The 13,077-nt window shown below is 42.5% G+C and overlaps 1 protein-coding gene across 2 annotated transcripts in view; it reads left to right on the top strand.

Moving 5' to 3' along the window:
• The first annotated feature begins 478 nt into the window (after positions 1 to 478).
• Positions 479 to 13,077, top strand: part of raph1b (Ras association (RalGDS/AF-6) and pleckstrin homology domains 1b) — a 29,055-nt gene continuing 16,456 nt past the window's right edge. For both annotated transcript variants that reach the window (XM_053860856.1, XM_053860835.1), the window contains exons 1-2: positions 479 to 747; positions 11,806 to 11,889. The gene's annotated coding sequence lies outside the window, so the exon portion shown is untranslated. The remainder of the gene's footprint in view (positions 748 to 11,805; positions 11,890 to 13,077) is intronic.

Here is a 13,077-nt window from a genome sequence, read left to right as displayed (position 1 = left end):
AGAACAGATATTTCATCCATATGTTCATATGCTATACGTCCTGTACTGTAGCATATTTGACAATAAAGTTACCTAACCTGATAAATTACATGGTAATATAATCCCCCTGGGATCTATGCTGTAATGTAGTGTGGTTGATGCAAATATTTTTTTTAAAGGGGTGTAATACAGAATACAAATACACACATGAAAATATTAGAAACAAAGGTAAAACTTAGTGAATGTAACACCGCAGCATTGTTATACATTGAGATGTTACATTCACTAAGTTTTACCTTTGTTTCTAATATTTTATGTTTCATCTGAGCGATAGAGGTGGATGGTATTATTGTTCCATGTCACCGTAAACGTAAATAAAGTAAGTACTTGGCGAAGAAAGCAGGGCTGTGCAGCCAAAACACAGGACTTTCCTTCCGATCGCCAACGTTCCTGACCTTCCGTGAACGCATCGCGGGTCTGGGCTGGACCGGAAGCGACGGTTTCTCAGCGTGCCTCCTCCGCGGCGGCGTGTCTCCTCCTCTGCCGCTGCTGCTGCTCCAGGACGGAATTATGGAGCCTCGGGAATAACTAACGGTCACCCAACGAGACGAGGAGACAATGACTTAAGCTGTGTCTTAGAGGAATTTGAAGAGTTCGCTAAGGCGCGCAGCGGAGGTCTCGCTCGCTCGCCTCCTCCCCGGGCGTGTGGTGTCCGTCCCCGTTGGAAACACGAGAGAGGAGCGGTCTCTTTGTGAATCCTCTCCAGCGGTGAGTCAGTGCACTTGAGTCTTACTATATGCCTCTTTTAACACACCCTCAGCTCGCCCACAGTCACATATATACATTCACATATCCTGGACACAAATGTTGATTCATATTTTTGTTCTGGTTGAAGTCAAAGAATATTGTCGGAGCGCAGCCCCAGTTCGTGTCCACGCTAATTATTGTGGTCAAAATAATCCCCAAAGTTGCTTTGTATTTCCAGTCGGTGTGAATCGCTGCTCTGTTTTGTGTGTTGCTGGCTTTGAATGGACGGCCATCGAGGGTCTCCGCGTTCGTTAAAATGACCAATTGCACCAAAGAATACACGTTTATCAGGAGGCTCTTATTTTATTTATGGACACAAATGTTTCATTGAGCGTTGAATCGTTCGCCGTTTTATCCGGCTGCGACCTGGAGGGATGGATGGTCTCCACCCAGGTTAGCGGGAGAAGGCTATTGCCTCCTGCTAATGTTCGGTGCGTGAATGAAGTGCCACATTTCGCGACTGGGATCAACATCCGTCGCCGCTGTGTTGTCGTCGACTGCTTCTTATTGTCCGGTCGTAGCCGATAACCGTGGCTTAAGTTCTCTTTGTTGGCCGCTTTCTCCAGCAGCTGAGTGGAGCCTCTGACCGGCGGTTATTATCAATTTCACTGCTGCTGCTAACGTGATCCATATTAGCCGCTAAGCTACATGTAAACAGTCCTCAGTTACAAGAATGAGTCAGCAGGACGTTATGATCTCTCCTGGTTGTTTAATTATTTATATTCAGATGGTTCTCACTTTCCTACCTTGACATTTTTTTCACCAGTGTTTGGTGTGTGATCTGTTAAGTATCATTTCTCTGAGCTGGAGTCGTGATACATCTAACCTTTCTGCTGTACTATAGCAAAAAGGGAGAATCATATTCGTACTTAACGTTTTTTAATTTTACTTTTTACATGTTTGGTCATTTAGGGACACAGTTGATTCTGTTTTAGTGACTTTGTTTATTGTTCCTGTAAACTAGCAAACAAACATTGGAGGAGATGCTTATTCATTTTATTATTGTGGTTGTTGATATCTGCATAACAACAAGGCCCAGAGTTTAATTCCAGTTTTGGAGCAAAATTGGTTTGTGAACTGTTCTCTCATTCCATCCCAATTATTAATATATGTGGCCTCATTTCATTATGTTTAATTTCATTGCGTTTTATTCTGGGGTCCAACTATTGTCTAGCAAACTATTCATCTTGTTGCTCGTCTTTGGACCTGTGTCTACAAGGTACTGTGTAATTTGTCCTGAGATGTTCTGTAGGAAATAAATACATTAGCAACAGTGGCAACATTTTTAATAGCCGTGTTTGACTGATACTAAACTCACGAGTTACTGGCTGCTCACTGACTACAGAGTGCAAAGGTCATCTGCAAAGAAAAAGTGCCCACCATGCCACTGCGTGGCTGGCGACCATATGTTCTCACCCTGCAAACCGGGTTGTTTACACTGCTGCAGCCATGCAAGGACAGCTTTCATCTTTATCTCCCCAATTCAGGGTTGAATGCAGCAAAACAAACAAAATGTCCTCCATGAAGAAGCCACTTGGCTCAGCTTTTATTCCCCACAGTGAAGTTATAATAGACCGTCTGTGTCCTTAGGCTCACTTGATTTGCATCCACAAAGACTGGAAGTGCACTATTCCAGGCAACAAGACTGCACAGTGACAATGTGGCCTGTTGGTTTACAGTGAGCTTAATGGGTTGAGTAACTATTGGCCTCGCGGAAGGCTCCCCTCTAGGCAGATGGCTTCCATCTTGTCATGTTTTCTTGCTGGTGGAAAATAGGAGCCTGGTTTCAGTTTTCAAACGCATCCAAGTCCTAGCGGAAGACTATGCCTGCAGCATTTCTAGTTGTTTTTCTTTGGTCGCTTCTCTTCTTGTGCCACTTGCCCCCTGTGTTACATTTTGAAATCTGCCCTGATGGATGTGGTTGTGTTGTTGTATGAACTCACTGAATGTTTGTATTGCTGTAATGTGGATTGTGTTTTTTGTCCTTCCATTTTATTTTTTCACCTACATTCCCTTGCGTATTCCCATTGAATATCATTTACACATCCTTAAGTGGCATGGTTTTTTGCCACCATTTGGGAAAATGTTTAGAGAACATGGTCATATATCCTCCTCCAAAACCTTCCTTGCTTTGATAATTGATCTACAAGTGACTTTTAATAAGTTGTTGTGGTAGATGGCAAGTTGCTGAGATTGTTGAGACTTCAGGACATTCAATGGATAGATAGTCGGACACATGGCTTTTTTTATAGTGTCTTTTAAAGCAGTTAAAAGGAGTCTGGCAGGTTCATGACTAATGCTGTCCTGTAGTCTGGGTCGACAAGAATATGTCATCCTGACCCCAGTCCCTGCGAACAGCGCAGACGGAATACCAACAGGTTCAATAGAAATGGTTAGAATATACAGAAGGAAATGATCTCTTGTAGTCCTGCTCTTACATCTCTTTGATGTTGTAACAACTGGTACCAGTTCAGTCCTGCAATACATTGGATGCTTTCTGGCAGACAAGCATAGCTATGTAGAACATGCTCTCTGCTGTCTTCATTGTACTTTGCCATGTCACAACTTCCAGACTATATGCTTTACAACCTCTGTAAAACTGCAGTCCCAGATTCAATTTCCTGGCCCCAAATGTTCTGGAGAACATACCATGTCAATGAAGCACATGTTAAGTGTGTTGAGACACTTTTGAAATAAACGACCAAAACACATGTTTTACTCATACATCCATATTTTTGTGTTTTTACTGCAATCTGATGAGAGAAACAGTTGTCAAAAGAATTTGGCCAGAATGTGATTTGTTGAAGCTCATTCGTAACCGTGTGTTCTTGGCTCGCATGTGTTCAAAGCTCTGAACATTTAGCTTTCTACGTTCTTAGGACAACGTGATCTTTGCCCGTTTGTCTGTCTGTCTCTGTGTATATTAGGTTTGAGTGCACAAAAGATCCAAAGACCAGACCCGCGCTGTGAAAGTGAAGGCCAATGTAATTTTACCCATGTTATGTTATAGCCCAAGGTGTGGGTGGGTACCGGTGGGCAGGGGGAGGATGCCACTTCAAACGAGGCCTCTGATCCACAGCCAGAGAAGTAACCTGATCTTTAAGAAGAACATTTGCGTTAGGATTTGGACTTGGGGAGTTCATCTGCAGAAGAAATGTGACTGAAATAAGACAGTGTCCATTTAAACTAGGTGTGTCTTTGCCACTATTCCAGGGCACATGGGCCCAGTCTCTATGGAGCCTTGTTCAGCTAACATTTTGCTGACCTTTTTGTGGCAGCTGCCTCGGCCATTTGCAAACAAAGACAAATGGGTGACTGACCCGCCTGCATATTGAAAACCTCCAGCTTTCCAGATTAGCAACTGGCTTTTCCTGTTTATTTTTCAAACTTTTGGCTGAATGTGATATTATGAAAAGAAATTATCCAGAAAGAGTCTTTACCAGAATGAGGCAAGTTTTGCCCATTTATTTCTGGAAAATGGTAGAAGCTGCTGGCAAACAGAGCTTGGTCTGTTATATCTCTTAAACCAAATTTGTGTCACTTTAACTCTCTTCATCGGAGCACACAGAAGAAGAGCGACTTTTTATCACTGTACTTTAAAGTCCAGCCTCTCCAAAGACATTTGAACAGGTATAACTAATTCATAACTAATCCATCAATTTAAGCGATCTCCTCTTACAGCTTCCATACTCTTCCAACCTTTTGTGACTGAAATTGCTAAAACATCCCAAAAATGGCAGTGTTGGCTGCAAATGGCAACAAAGGCGCTTAGAATGTACTGTCTTAGGGGTTGCATTCTTTTGAACACTGTTGTAACTCCTACATCTCTCTTGTTGACCTATGCTCAAGGCATTGGGGGCGACTGCTGTACTTCCAGTATGATTCCAGTATGGGTAGGGCAGGTAACTACATAGGACTGAAGGATGCACATCTGCTTGTAAGGAAGAAAGTGGCGAGTACTGGTACACAAAGGTACTTATTTTTGTGTTCCGAGTCCATGGTCAGACCAAGTTCATACAGCTCACTGAATTACTCCTGTGCTCACTACTTTCATCACTACACAGTATATTATTCATGCAACAAGTGTGAATGATAGTCAACTGAGGACTGGTAAGAAGGCCCCCTTGTGATGATGGTGTTGAAGTACTGTATGACCCTGCGTACATGGTCACTCAAGGAGAAAGCCTGATCATTTGAGTCATGGAGCTGCTGTTCACCTGAGTGAACTCTGTGAAAATTGATCCAAGCGTCCAGATTTGGGAGATGGAACACCATCCATGTGGGAATTCTCTGCTAGAATTTCAGCGACTGCATCGGATGTCAGTGTGGAAAGTGCACCCTGGGAGATGATTTATAATATGGGCTCTGTGGATCCTGCCCACCTGGACGATAAATTCACCACAAAGTCCTTAAAAAGCTCCACAACAACATTCCTGGCTGAGACTGGTCAATAGATGTCCATGTAATGGACAGCATTTAGAACAAAAAGGATCGATGATGGGATTGTGACATGAGAACCAAATGCTTAAGGCAAAAGCTTGAGAAATGGTAACAAGATCATACGAAGTGCTGCCCACAACAACAAAGTAAATCGCCTCATAGTGATGGAGGGCCTGTCTACTGTGAGATGTGAGTGTGGAAGCAGAATGTGGATTTAGATCTTTCACTCATGTGGGTATAGTCATGATGAGAAAGTTTAAGTCTTCAGTGTAATAATATCATATGGATATATTTTATCCAAACATAGCTCATGTTTCCTAACTACAGTAGCATGATGTCATTTGCTTCAATCTTAATGGACATTTTCAGACATTTATTTATGTCGAGTAGAACTTGCGTTAGAAGTTTCTCAATAGTTACACACCTTGATTCAGGCCCTCCATCTTTTACACATTGTGATCAGCCAGTGGGTGTATTGAGAATTGCCTCTCGAGTGCAACTGAGTGAGTGGCTGTGATCTGAGAATATTTCACTGTCTCTTAATGTATTCAGAGAGCGACAAACGATAAGAGATGAGTCGTTGGTTTACCAGTCAGTCTCTTCTCCTGTTGCAAAAGTACAATTTTCTGTCAAAACACTTTCAGATGAAGGATTCAAAACATTCAGACACAGTTGTCAAGAGTGTTTTAATATGTGACAGAACATTGCTGCTGTAGTCAAAATTTTGGGAACAGTACTGATGAGCCATAGCCCTTGGTTCCTATGCCTCTCTTGTTTCCCTACAAATACTTTATGCAAATGTTTCCTTTCATCCCGCTGTCTATTATAATAGCCTCAGCTTCTTAGGGAGAACAAACATCAATGACCTACAGTGCATTCCTGTGAAATTCATTGTAGCTTTAGTTTAAAGGGCCACGGAGGATAGACCCTCAATAACTGGGTCATAAGAGGAAATAACGCACATTTAGAAACCCAGACTCGCCATTCTATGGTTTCAATTACACTAAGTAGTCTCAGCCATTTCTCTAATCACATGTCACACGTTGCATTGTTAACTTATAAACATTCTCTTCTTCTGTATTTGTTTTTGCTCAGTTGTTTCTGTTACTAAATAAATCACTTTTGTTCAAGGCTCTGGTCTCAAACATAACTGCCAGAAATTGTACTTGTAAGGGAGTGAGATACATAACAATGGCTTGCATACTGGGAATACTCAACTATAAATGATAGGGATGCACCGATCGATCGGTCACAGATCATGATCGGCCGATTTCAGCATAGTGAATGCCGATCACTACCTGTCACTGCTGATCACAACAACTGATCAGGTGTGACAGCTGGCGCTCTGATCCTGCAGCATGTGCACGGGAAAATGCTGTTCAGGGAAGCGCCTTCAAATTAAACACGCCATTTAAAGCGCCAGCACTCGATGGAGCACGGAGAGTTTTCTGGGCTCAGGAAAGTGAGACCGCTGGTTCCTCAGCAGCAGGCTGTTAGTGCAGCTGATGCTTAGCAACAGCCTTTCTCAGGTGTCGTTTACACAGAGACGGAAACAACCAGGTCTGTTGACGTTTTGCAGTCAGTTTCAGCATTACTTAGCCACCTGAATCTGAAACTTTTGAAAACATCCAGAGTAGAAACATACATAAATGCAGTGGTCTCCGCTACTGTATGTGGCACCGCTACAGTATGTAAGTATTTCACGGACATAGCAAAGTCTCTAGAGATTCACCTCACATCAAATTAAATGTTTTTCAGTTGTCCAATTTCTGCATTCTGCAAGGTTTTTCTATGTTTTGCCACTTTGAAGAGGTATATAAAATGTGTCTGAATTAAAATGATTTAAAGTTCATTTTTTTCACATCATGGACACAGAATGTCTCATCATTTTGATTACAAATTCACTGTTAATCCATGTGATCGATATTGTTGATAGGTATCAGTGATCAGCACTCTGGCTGATGCATATGAGTGATGGGCAGCAAAAATGCCGTTCGGAGCATCCCAAATAAATAATGCCATTTCTCACACTATTGTTTACTTTACATCTAATAATCGCTTGTTACTTAAATGCGCCTTCTCAGTTATCACTTTTGGTCATGGCAGCGGCATTTTTTTAAAATAACATTCAGCGAAGCTGCTGCGGAAACCAGCAGAGCAAAAATTGAGCGTCCTCAAGGTGTCCTGTCTAAAAGTAGGGTGTCCCATTTTCAGTGCAAGGCGTCCCCAGGACGCCCTGTGAGCTAAAAGTCTGGAAATGCTGCAAACTGACTTAGGGTCGGCTAATGAAGGGGTACTTGGGTGTTGCTCAGTGCGAGTTGAAACCTCTAGGAAATGGGTGACATTTATATAATCCTGTACAATGGTCCAAATCCATCACCTCGTCATTCAGAGTTGAGAAAGAATGTTTATGATCGGTGCATTTCTGTACAAGGCGGGTTAATGTCTTGTGAAATACAGCAGTTTGGAAACATTGAGGTCACTGGTGTCTTTGCCAGCTACTTCTTTCGCTTTGCCTTTAGCTCAGGGTTACTTACGTTGTAGTAGCAGTGACATCCCACTGCACTCCATCTAACAGGCAAACTAGGCTTCCTGTCACTGTCATGACCTACTGTCCGAGAAGAGGGAAGACCAACCATGTTCACATGAATGGGTTGGACTGACGTCGTGCAAGAAGCCCTTGACAGTTTCTCAAACGTGTGGGCCTAATCTCACAAATATCTGTGCGTGTTTAAAGCAGAATCTCATTGGCTAATACTCCCGTGGCTGAGTGAGTCAGTCTGAGCCTCCAGTGACTGGAACATTGATAGTGGCTGAGTAGTTTGCTAATCTCTCTGCTCGACTGAGCCTCACTCGCCAGCGACTCTTGATTCAGGCAGATCACCTCTGACCCAGACCGGATCTGAGTCAAGTTTGGCACCCTGACCCACTCAGAATCTGACCGTCATCTCTCTAAAGAGCTTGACTGTATTTGTTTGGATGACACATTGTGAGCGTCATTTGTCTTAGGAACATGAGCAAGATGTTTTGGTGCTGATCTTTGCTGAGTGAATAGTAGTCATTATATCTGGTGAGAAAACGCTTACGCAAAGTCTTGAAAATAATGTGAAGTGAATGAGAGTCTGTGAACTCTTAAGGTTAGCAGTAGGACAGACAAGCACTGTCTCAATAGTTATCTTAAAAATTTAGGAGTAAAAGTACTAATTCCAAAGATGAACTTGTAACTATGTACTTGAAAGTCTTAACTGTAATGAAAGCCCTTAACTTAACATCACATTTAAGGCAGACCCTTGTCTGTGTGCCAATCTAGAAAAGGTCTTGAACTCCAACCAATGGATCAAGATTCCAAATTGATTTCTAGACAAATGAATAGTCTGCCTGCCAATTGGACCCCCATAAAATCTCAGTGGCCATCGTGGGAACATTCCTGACACAGCATAATTCAGTAATTCCCAACATGTGTGGGGGCTTCAAGAGCCGAGTGCTCTCTGTACGGCGCATGGAGAGTCCAACGGAGGAGTGGAGATCAGCTCCTTGTAATCATAACTAGACTTTACTGAGTGAATATGGAAATAAGAGGTGTTGCTTTAAATAGAAGTAGTATGGAAAGCTTGAATCAAGTGGTTCACTGAGCGTTTGATGTGCTATGGCTTTCAGAGAGACATGTTTTGACACTGTAATGTTGGAGGTATTTACCTCCAAGTACCTTGTAAACAAAATGTTGAGTTGAGAGGTCAGTGAGTCCACCTCAGGAGAGAAGAAGAGGTCAAGTCTCTGTTGTCCCTGGATGTAGAGCGGTGATCAATACTAATGCACCTTCCACAGTAAATCTGCTTAAGAGAAACAAACGACATCTGACTGATGGTTTAACTCCGTACAAAGGATCCCACTTTCACTGTTAAGCCCATCATCTGGTCCAGCCTGAAGAATAATTTGAGTGTGGGCAATTCCCATCAATGTCCTCATAGAGGACTGCTATCCATGTCTTTTGGTTATCAGGAAGTGCTTTGTTGGGAGGGCGGTGTGTGACACATTGGTCAAGGAAATGAGTCTCAGTTGAAATGAATGTGATTTTATCTTATTACCAATTACAGGAGAGAGATGCCATTCCTCAGGCATCAATTGCTTCTTTTCAGTTGTTAGAACACTGTGGGTGCGTGCTTTTCTGTGATTGGTGTATTGCTTGGTATGAAAATGTCCTGCATTTACAACAGTAATGGAGTACAGTTAATAGTGTCCAATGTAGCTAAAACAATAAGGAAATAATGCTCCACGTTTAGTTACTCTCTGATTTTATTGCCTTCCTTTTAATTCCAGGTTTGATATACGATGAGCCTTATCTCTTTTAAGCATGGTATACTGTACTTTTTTGTGTGGTTTTATTAAAACTAAATCATTTTGGATTATAATTAGCCTATACAACTTTAGTAGCCAAACTAAGATCTGCTGTAAAGGACTCCTACTTTTTGACAATCCTGTCTTTCTTTTTCCTGTGACATCATCGCCCAGTAACCTACTGCTTCCCACTTCCTGCCTTGACAGGAAACAAACTGCCTCAGAGGACTGTGTGGGTGGACAAGGACACACCTGTGTCCACCACACAGGGGCCTCTGTTTCCTTATGCCACTGGATTTGGTCATATAAACCGATTGGGACACTGGGCACTTTTGTGGGTGCACAACTGTTTATGGTGCCTGTTGGGCTGTGAAATCTTTGAATGCAGGACGTTTAAAATTGACGCAGTGTTGTACTTGGGATGGAATTAAACCTCTTCCTATTGATTTTAAAGTTTAAGTAGTGAGTCTAGTGACTGTTTGAATAAGCAGTTCATGTTGAGCACGCATTTCTGATCTGAGAAACAAGCAGTCTTTATATATGTTATGTAATATATCATGTAATATAAGATTGTCACTTAAAATTAAAGCTTTACCAAAAGGTGAAAATGGACTGCAGTCATGTTCTTCACTGACCCTCTGTTATCGTCCTCTCTCTGTTTACTGGTGTGTGTGTGTTTTTCGGAGGCCGGCCTTTGTCTCCAGTGTAACAGCAGCTGCCTGCGCTCTGTTGTGACTGCAGCAACTGTTTCCCTGCAGCTGCCCGGCTGCATGTGTCGCTGCCTCACCTGTTGGATGGCCTCGTGCTGAATGAGTTGTCTCACATTCACCGTGTTTAAATTACACCCAGAGGCATGGGCGGCTCCACCGCACGCTTGATCACACACGGTTAAGACACTAACTGCCTTTCTGTAACACTGAATAAATATTGCATTCAGTTTTGTTATTCCAGTCTGTTGTCAGTTGTTACTCACAATCACTTTTAGGTGCGGTATTAAAACGTTTAAGCTAGATTTTCCATGTTGCGTGTCCGTGTGATCTCGTGAAATTCGTAATGGTGAAAGAACACACTGCATACTTCCTGTACATGTGCGTAGCACCAGGAGAAGACCACATGCTGTGTAAGGGAACAGCAGGTGGTCTGTGTAGACGAAGGAACAGCTGATGCTAGCATGAACAGCCCGTGACTAGTAGACCAAAACATCAGCTGCATCCCTCAAATTATAATAATAGTCAGCATGTATGTTGAGTCAATAAAGTCATTGTGCTGCCACCTGCCTGGTGACTCATCACGATAAAAGCTGCAATTATTCAGTACTGTGTTGATCTTAAAATGACTCTGTTTCATTGAAGATAAATTGGACTGTGAATTAACGGTGAGAAACGCATATATATCTGACATGCCCTGCTCAAATATGATCCGACTGGTGATAGCCAAATTCATAAAGTCTTCTTAGTTGGCACTAATAATACACTAGTATCGCTGTACTGTACTTACATCATTTAATTTAATGCAGATATCTGTACTTGAGCTTTACATGCCATGTTGGCTAAGTAAAACAAATTGAAGTGTCATGTTTTAACAAAAAAAATCCTTTGATTTTGAACCATCATGTAGTTTTCTGTCGCTGAATGTAGTCAGGAGAAGTGTTTTTTTTGTTGGGAATGATGGGTGCATCTCAGCAGAAATTGCATTTACACAATAGATACCATGTTTGTTTTGTTGCAGCAGCAAGGCTTGTACAGCTCTGAGAGGCTGACATTTTTAGGTCTTTCAGTGGATAATCATACTGTCGTTTGTGACCAGATGGCTTTTATGGACCCTGACTGTTCACATAAATTCAACCCAGTACTGCGACTACACTTTGATTTTTTTTTTGTCTTGCATTGATACATGTAATGCAGTGAGTAGCTGGTTTCTTGGATCACTGTTGCCGTGTTCATGAACGCTCACTTGCCTCATCCTCTGATGACTCAAACCCCGGTATAAGAGCCTTTTTAATAATGGAGGAGCTTGAGCCTGATTGCTTTTAGAACTTTGTAGCTGTGCGTGTCACTTTTTTTTCTCCACTGACTAAATCTCTCCCTGCACAGTTAATCCTCCACATTCTTGTGACATTGAAATCATTCTCCTCTGGCTGCTCCCGAGTTTTGAGTACAAACCCAGCAGAGGTAGATGTTTGACTGACGAATAGTCTTTGTGGTTCACATCTGATGAATGGTGTTTCATTTTTCTGCCCTTCAGGTTGATGAAACCTTCGCCACAGAGTGGGACGGTGGTTTCGATTAACCTTTCACCTCGAGAAGAAGTGAAGAAGACACTTAAGAGGTAAGAGTTCCAGTAAACCAGAGACTGTGATGGTAGCAAGTTGCTTTTAGTGGGCAAAAGACAGTTATTGATGTTCCACCAGTTTGACACAAGTGGCTGCGCCAATCCTCAATCTAAGGTTCTCTTAAAACTGTTATTACCTCTTAATGTTGTTTGTGTGTTCGTCGTGTCAAACATCCCTTTGACAATGTGGGCCCATGTGCTTGTGTGTTTGTTGTGAGGCAATGTTAATCCACACCATGCGCTCCCCACATCAAAGCTTCTGTCAGAGGGTCTTGTGAATCAAAGCCAAGCGAAAGAGGAACGGTGCCTCTGAGGATTATCCAAGGGGAGTCTTCCTCACTGAAAGACATAATTCCTCCCTAAAGTGGAACCATGTGAGGGTGAACCATGTCTGCGGTCTCTTAAAGAGTTATTGCCCGGTGTCAGGGATTTGCATGGCACATGACTGTTTCTGCAGTCATTACGTCACTTTACGCTGACGTTTACTTGCTATTGTGAACTCACAAGGGCAGTTAGTTCAGTTCATATAGGTTTGCGTGCGTGTGTGCAGATTCAAATTACGCGGCAAGTTTTTCAGAGGTCAAATGAATTTAACGATCTGGTCCCAAAAAAGCTGTTGTTTTTCTGTCCGAAAAGTGAATATGAAGTTGATCAGACAGAGATAAGCTTCATATTCACAATCTTACCTGTTTGTAACATCTGAGGTAGTTCACAACTAGACAGGGCATATTCTCAGAGATATATTTACAGCCAGTTTATTCTAATTCTTCTGAAGTAGCACCACCATAATGGGAGCCTGAGGCTGACGCCTGCTGCACTGGACCGTTCCGGGAAGTCCTCTCTGTGTCATGGTGGTTTATAGACCAGTCTGCATCTGTGTCATGTGCTTTCACGGCCAGTTGTCATATGGAAACACTTACCATTTCAGAGTCATAAGTGTGCTGTCTGTGCCACTTAAGACCTAAATCACATGCAGTTGTCATTGGAAGTCATTTATCATACGGTGCGGCTTCTTCCACACTCACCGTCCTCGAAAACAAGACTCCCACTGTCCTGTTTGACACACAAGTTGCAAGCACAAGGTCAGACAGAAATGTTGCGTTGTGTTTCTGTGACCCACACGGATGGTAGGGTTGGCTGGAATACTAGAAGCTGCTTGGGCGGAAACAGGCCAGCACATTTTTG

This window comes from Synchiropus splendidus, chromosome 1 (genome assembly GCF_027744825.2).
Source record: "Synchiropus splendidus isolate RoL2022-P1 chromosome 1, RoL_Sspl_1.0, whole genome shotgun sequence".
Classification (NCBI taxonomy): domain Eukaryota; kingdom Metazoa; phylum Chordata; class Actinopteri; order Syngnathiformes; family Callionymidae; genus Synchiropus; species Synchiropus splendidus.
The sequence above is the reverse complement of the archived record's forward strand: the minus strand, read 5'-3'. Positions and strand labels throughout refer to the sequence as shown.